This window comes from Octopus bimaculoides, chromosome 19, assembly GCF_001194135.2.
Source record: "Octopus bimaculoides isolate UCB-OBI-ISO-001 chromosome 19, ASM119413v2, whole genome shotgun sequence".
Taxonomy (NCBI): Eukaryota; Metazoa; Mollusca; class Cephalopoda; order Octopoda; family Octopodidae; genus Octopus; species Octopus bimaculoides.
Genome location: NC_068999.1, coordinates 22,235,849 through 22,246,968, shown reverse-complemented (window position 1 = coordinate 22,246,968; position 11,120 = coordinate 22,235,849). Strand labels below are relative to the sequence as shown.

Sequence of the window (11,120 nt, the reverse complement as noted above, 5' to 3'; positions counted from 1 at the left end):
TATATATATATATGTATATAGGTATATATATATATGTATATATGTATATAGGTATATAATTATAAAAATATTATTATAATTAAAGGCACTGGAATATCAATACCTATACACTAGAAGTAGATGTCAAATGTCTACAAGCCTCTCTACTTCTAGTGCATAGGCACTGGCATTCCAGTGCCCTTGATTATAATTATATTTTTATAATTATATATTTAGAAATTAAGGTTCTGAAGGTTCACACACACATACACACACACTTATAAGCTTTAAGCTTATAAAATACTATTATTTATTATTTACAGAATTGTAAAAATCGACACTGCTTAACAAAACCATTCGCAATAAAAAAAGTACATGAAAGTTTGTTTACAAAAACAACTATGAACTAATCATAGTTCTTAAATCTGACAGAAAAAAAGTAGGCAGGTTTGCTGATGTAATTGGTAGCACACTTGGTTGCGTAAACAGAGACATGTGGGTTCGAGTCCCATGTGTACCGGAGAACCTACTTTTTTTCATATGCTCCATTACTAGACTATTTTCTTTAGTCATTGCGCAGTGATCGCTATAAACTTGAATCTTATAAAATACTTGTATTATTATTTACATAATTGTAACAATTGGCACTGCTTAACAAAACCATTCACAGTAAAAAAAAGCATAATTGTTATATATTCACCATGACGACAATGGACTTCAAAGAGAATTAAAGTAGACTGATAATGAAACAATGATTTAAGCTTCATTATCTCAAAATTCAGTATTTATCAATTATATTAATCTAATTTGTTGGGTGTGCTATAGCTAGAAAATAAAAAGGCAATTTAGAAAATAATTATATCTGTACCAAACTTGAAGTGAAACGACATGCATAAAATTGAAAAACTGACCATCTCAAAGGAAATTCCAAATATTTTTGATTTCGATTAAAGTTATTCTGTGACATTTCACATGCTCACACACACTCATAGATGTGTGTGTTCTAATTCTTATTGTATCTGCTGTTACATCAGTTCCTAGAAGAGTGGGAAATCTTGTTTCACCATACATGCTTTTCATTTTGCATTTGACAGAATATATTTTGCCTGTGACATGGAAAATTGTCAAAAAGAAAAAAAAAAAGCTTAAAGAAGTGGCATAGTAATACTTGTTATGTAGTCTTGGAAAGCTTTATTTTGTATAATATCAATCACTGTCCATAAATTATCCAATTGAAGCAAATGCTTTAAACTATGAGCTATAATAACACCAATATGACAAATTTACATTGTTTTATATCATTTGATGATGCAAAGTATGTTCTACTGGGTTTCTTTTTACATTCAGAAAATTACTCATCATGACTTTTTAATGGGCTTTGATATAGAATCTTTAATTAATCAAATGTTATTTCTTCCATTCATATACATGATGTTCAGGAAATACCATCTATATTATCTATTTAAAAAAATGTTTGTTTTTTTATATACATTATGAAATCCTGAATTATGCATCACATTTTTGCGTCATTCTTTAGAAATACCAAATATATATGACTAACACACACTAGTGCATTTGTGTGTGAGTGAGCGCAGACATGGTGGTGGAGTGAAGAGGTTCACTTTAAAACCTTGTGGTTTGGGGTTCAGTTCCACTGCATGGATGTTATAGACAGGTAACCTATACTATAGCCATAGGTTGATCAATATCTTGTGAGTAAAACTAGTTGGCAGACAGAAAATAAACCCTGTGTGTGTGTGTGTGAATGAGTTCATATTTCTACTCATCTTCATATGTTTGCTGGTCATAAACAAAAGCCCCACTTCATAGGAGAGAGTGTTTCCATTTCTCTGTGAAACCATGTCCAGACTGTTTGTTGAGTGAGTGATTTGAGGATTATTACCTCACTTGGAAATGAGATCCAGCCATAGAAAACTCAACCCCTTCATACTATTGTCTGACCCATGGAAGCATGGGGTGACCATACTTTTCCATCATTTTTTAGTGTAATGTGAGTAACTGCATCCTTTGATTTTGTTTTATTTCACTTTGTGGAACCAGGCTTAACCCTTTAGCATTCTGAATACTCTGTGAAATGTTCTGCTTATTTATTCACATTGTTTTGAATCAATCATGTATTATCTTTTAGTGTCAAGATTTCAATGATATATGATTGTTTACTTTTAGAATGATATTGTAGCATAGGTGTGAGAGGCTGGATTTGACAGGTTTGAACATAAAACAGGTGGAATATTTGGACTGGATAGAACCAGTTCAAATTCTAAAGGGTTAAAGAGCAAATTAACATTAAAAAAAAAGTGTATTTAGCTTGTATTTCTGCCTGAAGATTTAAAAATATTGCCAGTGAGTCAACATACACGTAGCTTTATGCATGCATCTATACATACATATAAATAAATAAATGCACCCTTTTTTTTTAAAGCCAGTTTCAATGGCGTATGTATTCCCCAGCTGGACGGGGCGCCAGTCCATCGCAGCGTTACTCATTTTTGCCAGTTGAGTGGACTGGAGCAACATGAAATGAAGTGTTTTGTTCAAGAACACAACGCGTCGCCCGGTCCAGGAATCGAAACCACAATCTTAGGATCATGATGCTGACACCCTAACCACTAAGTCACGTGCCTCCACATACATACATATACATGTACATATTTATGCAAATTATACAGTGACCAACAGTTTACTCAAATCCTGAATGGACATTAAATATGAAAATTTACCTGCTAATTGTTATTTGCAGATTTACTGTATACTAAGAGACAATTATTGCATATTACATACATAATTGATTTGCTATATAAGACTGTTTTAAGAGAGAGAGTTAGCAAGCATTTAATTTTATTGCTTTAATTGTATTCAAAGATTATTGATAAGTAGAGGGATAATCTCTTTTGGAATAAAGTATTTCCCTATAAAGACTATAATCCTATACTACATGGAAATTTTCATAAATGTTTCATTTGAATTGAAGCCAAACTAATAAATCAAATTTAACCTAAATAAACATTAAATCTTATTCAAAACATAAAAAAATCTAATAAATTTATTTCTATCTTTCAAAACTTAGTGGTTTAGATCGAGTTAAGTTTAAGGTCAAACACATTAAAACTCTTGATGTGAGCATCTTTGGTATCAACTAATATAGTATTGAAGAGATAAGTTCTTGTCGAGTCTCCTTTGTCAGGTTCAGTTCGTAGATGATCAGTTTCCATTTGTTTATATTACTAATATTCTGGAAAGAAAGAATCTCTCAAAAGATTTCATTTCTTATTTTTAAAAATTTCAGTTTTTTTATTCTTGTTTTAGAAACAAATATTTTAATAACTTAATAGGTCGTTACCATCAGAGTAAATATTCCACAGCTGAACCCTCTTCATAACAAATATAAGTTCAGTATAAATTTCTTGAGATGCCATCTGTTTGATAAGCTTTAAGTGTCAGCATGCTTATTCAAAGCTTCATAAAATCTGCAAAATAAGAAAGCCTTTGTTAATTGAAACCTGAACTAGTTATAATTCTTGGATGATGCAAGTTCACTTCCTTGTATGCATTAATTCTCAGTATTAAACACCCAACTGTTTCTGAAATACAAGGTCTTTATATCATCATTGTTATCATCATTATCAACATCCATTTTTATAAGTTGGCTTGATGGACAGGTTGTCATTGTGGTCATGGTTCACTTTATCTTCTCTACCAAACAACAGAGAAAAACAATCCACTTTTGCTGTTGTATATGTCATAGGTACATTCTATCATGACACCAGCACTAGACAGGTTGTCGTCTCTACTATGTGTCAGTTATTTGGAGTGATTTCCCTCATAGACAGATAAACTTGAAGCTGCTTATGGGATCATTGTGCATTCCATTTTTGGCACATTTTATATGGGTGGATACCCTTTCCGTCAGCACCCATTCTCCAGGCTGTACTGGGTGTATTTTATTTCAGAGCATTGACTAAAGAGTCTCTTTCACCTTGTATCATTTTTTATTTGAGTTACTATCCTCTTAAGACTGGGAAGCCTGCAATGGTGCCTATGGATTGCACATCATATGTTGTCGAAGAAATTAATACTTTGTATTATTGATTAATACTTCTGTTAATTATTACAAAAAATTTTTTTTAAAGTTTGGCTTTAGATTTACTGAATAAGAACAGTTTTAGTAAACCTTCTGGCTGAGGTAACAGAAATGATATTACTCTTCTTGTGTGAGTGGATTTAGTAGACAGAAACTGAAAGAAGCCTGCTGTATATATATATATGTATGTATGTAAGTGTTTGTTCCCCCACCATCTCATGACAACCGATGTTGGTGCGTTTACATCCCCATAACTTAGCAGTTTAGCAAAAGAGACTGATACAATAAGTACGAGGCTTACAAAGAATAAGTCCTGGTGTCAATTTGTTCGACTAAAGGCGGTGTTCCAGCATGGCCACAGTCAAATGACTGAAACAAGTAAAAGAAGATTGCATATCTTTTTTTTTTTTTTTTTTTTTCGAAAGTCTAAATTTGTTTCAAAAGACAAAAATGAGAACTTAAGTTTCTTTTCATTTTATTGTTTTCTTGTTATGTTTCAAATGTTTAGCTAAAGTATGTAATCTTTTTTGACTGTATTTAAGTTTACTGCTTGCAATAAATTGTTGTCTTTGATTTAATTGCAAATATACCATAATGGATTTCATGACAAAAATGGGTTTTTTTTCCCGTTTTTTTAAAACTTGGCTCTATAAATGATAATTGAAGTGTGAATTTGAAAAGAAGAAAAAGAACAATTCACACATGTGTGCACACACACAGTTATCATATTGCAACTGCCATATTGTCAGGGATCTATTTTATGCAATCTGTATTAAAGTCATTGAGCAATCCTTAAGTTACGAGCATTCATCTCGCATGTGTATGTGATATGGAGAACTGCTTAAAATGGTATTGCTGTGTTTGATGATATTCTGTAAGTATGGTAGAATAAACAATAATGATTTTGATAGATATTGTTAAAGCTGTATGATCAAATTAGTCTAAAATGAATCTTAGAGTGCTTAAGTGAAGACCTCAGATCTTCAACAAATAGCATCTGTTCTTCATTTTTGCTCCCTTAAAAATTGACTTAGAGAATGAAATTATTTATAATAATCTTATGAATCTAGACAGTTTTTATTTTTTTTCTGTCAAATGAATAACAGCTTTACTCTATGCATATTGACATAATTAAAAAATAATAGCCATTTATTTTAGCTTTTCAACTGAAAGACATACATATATCTACAGTATATTTATGTTCTGCTTGTGAGAGCCTTGTTATAAAACCCCTGTGTCAAGATGGATCATACACTACTGATTCATCAGATATGTGTAGCAGTCTTATAAAAAAGAAAGATATCAACTAAGTAAAATTTTCTTTAACAGACAGAAAGTAATAACTCACACACCCATGTAACTAGTGAAAAATACTTATGTATAGTAGACTCTATTAATTATCTTAGAACCGGCTTAGCTCCAAAACCAGATAATATTCTAGTGGTTTTCTTGAAGTCTTGGAAAAAAATATTTAAAATATTTGAGTATTATCTTCCAAAGTTTTTTTAAATGCTGGAAAACTTCCAATGGCTTTTGAAAGAGGAAACCATTTCAGCAGTTTGCTGAAGTGTATTGCTGGGTACAACCGGATAATTAGTCTAGCATCCCTCATCTCACACATAATCAAAATACTGAAATGAATAGATCATGTGAAAATTCAGCTTGTAAATTAACAATAAAATTAACTTTTAGCTTCTTGATACCACTCCCTCCACTGAGATTCTCCAACAACTACCACACAAGTTACTACCTCACCACCAGACAAGAGCAAAGCTTCAGTTGAGAACCCTCAATCATCTGCACGTACACCCATCACATTACCCCTTATTTTATTCAAATCGATCCCAGGACTTATTCTTTGTAAGCCTAGTACTTATTCTATTGGTCTGTTTTGCTGAACCGCTAAGTTACGGGGATGTAAACACACCAGCATTGGTTGTCAAGCGATGTTGGGGACAAACACAGACACACAAACATACACACACACACATATATATATATATACATATATACGACGGGCTTCTTTCAGTTTCCATTTACCAAATCCACTCACAAGGCTTTGGTCAACCCGAGGCTATAGTAGAAGACACTTGCCCAAGATGCCACGCAGTGGGACTGAACCCGGAACCATGTGGTTGGTAAGCAAGCTCCTTACCACACAGCCACTCCTATGCCTATAAAAGTTAAGCTCGTCCCTGGGTGGGCTTGAACCACCAACCTTTTGGTTAACAGCCGAACACGCTAACCGATTGTGCCACAGAGACAGCTGCTGTTTAACATTGTAATATTTCTTTTAATAGGTGCAATGCTGATTGCATTTGTTTACACTTCACAAAATTGACCATGGAATGAATTATATACCTCAGTATCTTAAGGCAATCAGGTGATTTGGTTTTTGATCTCTTGAGAAATAGGTACTAAATAGTTGCAGCTTAACTGCAGATTATCAATGAAATATCTTGTAAACAGTGAAATTCACAACGTACTATCATTGGATTTCTCTTATTTATGACACCGTTTGATAAGATTGGATGGCTTCAGTCCCTTAGGGCAATCAATTACATGAAGGACAGTAAGCTGTCACTTAGGATACAGGCAGTAAATAATTTTCAGATACTACAGTGAAACATTTATGCAAATAAATATTGAATAATAATATGAAGTTCAATTCAACAAGGCACCATACTTTACTCTATAAACTGGGAGTATTTATAGAGACCCAAAGAATCAGACTTTAGTTCAAGTCTTTCCAGCTGTGTATTATGTGGATGTACAGGTCTTCAGTGTAAATAATGGAGATATTGTATCATTGATAAGCTTATTTCCTGTTAACTCTGAAAAAGACATCTAACTCTATTTTGCTAATGGTTTCATGTCTTAACTGAAATATCCACATTTATTTTCATTCATTCTCTATATCAAAGCAAAATAGTTATCCAACTGCTAATGCATTATTAAATATTGCTTAATCAATATTCTTAACTGTTACTTTACATTTGTTATTTTACACAATTATGGAAACCGCATTTCAAGGCATCTAATTGATCATGGATGAAATTCTCAATTAATTGACACCTCCCTTTTAGTTGGAGAAAGAAAACAAAAACCTTGTGTTATTTGTTAGCAACTCTTAAAGAAAAGGGAGATAATTTCAAGAAATTAATAATTAATTTCACATGCTTAACTGAACAATTTTCAATTAACTGAGATATTTTTTCTTTTTTTTCTCTCTCTCTCTACTTTTTTTTTTTACATGTCATTCAGTACATCACTCCTTATCTAAATTCCTTCCATTCACCTACTTGAGTTATTTCCTTTGGTTCGTTTTGTTTTCATTATAAATGGTTTGCTTCATGTCAGTTTGTCGATTTGTATAGCTATGGTACTGTTAATCTGTAGAGTAGATTTTTGGTTTAAATTTATTGAAGTTATATAAATGAACAACCTTTAGCTTTTACTTTATATGTATGAAAATTAATTACACAGAGTGAATATATGGTTTCTTTACTACAACCATCTATTAATTGCATTGAAATTATAGACCAGACTCTGCACTAATTATGATTTGTGTTTGGGGCTTCAACTTTCATGGAAAATCTGATCATCTTAGAGATTAATTATTTCATCTATTGAGATGATCTACTTAATCTCCTTAGGGTTTTAACATAAACTCATGTTCTACTTTCAACTGTTATTTATAAATCTCCTGCAATCAAATGCTCTATAGTTTCCTTTTACATCCTCAAGGCTTTTGTATTTTCTTAGTTTGATTTCTCTCAGTATACATGCTTGAAATCCCTTTCTATTTCTGTCATATTTTGATGTAATTTTAGTAGATTGTAGCTCATAACATACATACTAACTGCTGTGTCTGATATTAGTCTTCTAATGAGAGATTAAGATGATTCAAAAAATAATTGTTTACAGTCTCCTTTTAATGCCCCATGACTTTCATATCACATCCCATTTTAACCATTTTAGACTATTTTCATAAAATTGATACACTGATATTATTCTGGAAAGAAAGCAACAAGCTGGTAGAATTGTTAGCACACCGAGCATAATACTTAGTAGCATTTCATTCCTCTTTCATGTTCTGAGTTCAAATTCTGCTGAGGTATTTCATCCTTTCAGGGTTGATAAAATAAGACTTAGCCAAGGAACATTTCTAACATTGATTCCATTGCAATGTTAGCATTGTTGCATTTCTGTCCATTGTATTTTTCCAAACCTTGTTAATTGAAGCAATGTAGTTTTAAGCATCATCTCAGTAGGATTGAATGATTATAAAACAATGAAGTAAATGAAGCAATACTTCTAAATATTTTCACAAACACTTTATCAGTATAAAAGCTTAATATGGGCAAGATTAGATGTATTCATTCATGAGCTATTCTTTTGATGATCATTAAAACATGCATAATACAGTCAGTAAGTTTGTTAAAGTTTTGAGAGACAATACTTCCAAACTAACTGAAAGCTGAAAAACTACATTACTCTCTGAATGTAATTGCAGTTGTATACATATGTCAAGTCCTGGGCAAGTAAGATTTGCTCTCTTAAAAGAGGTGAAAATACCTCCTTAAATTTGGGAACAAATCTTTAGATTTTAACAATGGATCCTAACTGAATTAGTTGCTGCTTTTAAAGAAGAAACAGTCTGCAGTTCTTGTGAATAAGCATTACACCAAGATCAACTGTAAAGTATTTATCAGTATACTGTAGAAGGCAGATTTTGTGTAGAAATGGTTGATATCAGAATTAGAAACTCAACTATCCATCAGCAAGCTCTCTCTTTCTTTATTCTTGGATTACAAAATCTGTAGAGTGTAGGATGAAATATCTACTAGTAGGTTTTAATTCTATTGTAACATATTTAAGTAGCTCTTCACCTTTTTTGCAAGATAATGTCTTATTGACCTTAGCACTCTATCCACATAGTCAAAAATGCTAATAAATCCTCTCTCTCTCTCCCACTTCCCATTTCATGTATAAACTACTAGCATTTGCCTTCAGATCTAGCACTTCATGTATAGTTAGTTTTTCTCATTTTTCTGTCTAATACAGCTATGTCATCTTTCATCCAATTGACTATACACATTTATAAAATTCCTTGAATTACATTTGGAAATCAACAAGCCTCAATTTTTTCAAATATGTGTCGTTTCCACATTCTACTGAGCTATAGATGTAGGCATGATTGTATATTCAAAATGTTTGCTACATAACCATATGGACAAGTATCTTCTGCTACAACCCTGAGCTGAAATTTGAATGAAATTTAGTTAACAGGAACAGTAGAGAAGCTCATTGCATGTGTGTGTTTATACATGCACGCGCGCATGCACACACACACACACACACACACACACACCACACTAAACTTTAAACACAGCTGCTCACCAATATTTGATAAAAGACTAAAATAAAAGGATGGATATATATATATATATATATATATATATATATATATAGATAGATAGATATTGTGAATGTCACATAAAAAGTGTTCAGTCCACTCTGCAAGGTGGTTGGTGTTAGAAAGGACATCCAACCTTAAAAACCCTGCTAAAACTGAAAGTGAAGCCTGGTGCAGTCTGCCTAGCCACCCCCTGTCAAACCATCCAACCCATGCCAGCATAGCAAACGGACATGGCTAAGAGTTGTTTTGACTCTTATTTCTAGCAATGCTGACATGTATAGTTCTGCCTTGTGGTTGTAAATTGCGAATAATCCACCTTTATTATTTATACATATATATATATATAAAATACTTTAATATTTAAATTATTTATCAGTCTTACAAATAATATGAATAATAGAAAAATGTTGTAACTCTAAATAGATTTCTTTGATTTCATACCATAGTTTGGAGTATGACAAAAAAAGACACATAAGTCAATACTACTGTTATAGTATGTAGATAATGATAACAATAGTGTCTATATGGATATATAACCAGATAAGTTAGACAGAGCTACTGTATAACTTGTTGATCCTGTATTGGCTAATTTAGTTAATAATTTGTATATAGTGTGGAGAAAATCAATTTTATAAGACTGAAATAATCCACAAGTATATTAAATTAATTTTAAATGCATGAAAAAAAGAACCTCTGAAAATGTCACAATATTGTTGGGTATGCCAGAACAAACTAACATGGAAACAAATCAAGTAATTCTGATATGATATGAGAATATAAGTATCTAAAAATAGAAGTACAAAATGCATTGAAGGAAATGAAAGTAGAAACAATTCTACTTTTCTTGGAAGCAATTCCAATAATAAGAGCTCTCTACAAATGATACAAACAATAACAAACGTACACTTTCCATAGAATCAAACAGTATGGGGAAAATTCTCCAGGGATTGGAAACATCATCCCAGCATGGGTGCAGTCCAGTGATTGAAGCAAAAACACACACACACGAGTGTGTGTGTGTGATCATCATTTTTTTTTTCATCCACTCTTCTATGCTAACATGGATTGGACAAGATTTCTTGATGCTATATTTTACAGCTTGATATTCTTCTTGATGTCACTCTTTACTTGAACCACCAAGCTGCTGGACTTTTCTGTTTGTGCATGGCAGAAATATGTCTAAGTAGTATCTGAACACACACACACACACACACACACACACACACACACAAGGTCAACTTTCTGTTCGTTACAATGACGATTGTTTCAGTTGATACAATCAGCCAAACAGTCTGTTCATAAAATTAACATGCAAGTGGCTGAGCAATCCATAGACATGTGTAACCTTAATGTAGATTTTAGGAAGATTCAGCATGACACAGAGTTTGACAAGACTGGCCCTTTGAGTTTCTGGTACAACTCTTTTTTTGCCAACTGAGTAAACTGAAGCAATGAGAAATGAAGTGTCTGGCTCAAGGACACAACACACCACCAGCAATCAAATCCATGATGATGACCATGAGTCAGATACCCTAGCTACTAAACCACACTCCTTTTCACTCTCTCTCTCTCTCTCTCTCTCTTTCTCTCTCTCTCTCTCTCTCTCTCTCTCTCTCT

General features: G+C 32.5%; 1 protein-coding gene and 1 non-coding gene across 4 annotated transcripts in view; one reads left to right on the top strand and one right to left on the bottom strand.

The window, feature by feature from the left end:
- LOC106872948 (tyrosine-protein kinase Src42A) overlaps positions 1-11,120 on the top strand; it is a 203,506-nt gene that overhangs the window by 113,654 nt on the left and 78,732 nt on the right. The gene's annotated exons all lie outside the window — the stretch shown is intronic.
- On the bottom strand, positions 6,272-6,345 carry Trnan-guu (transfer RNA asparagine (anticodon GUU)). Its single transcript has one exon. It is a non-coding gene; the product is annotated as a tRNA-Asn (tRNA).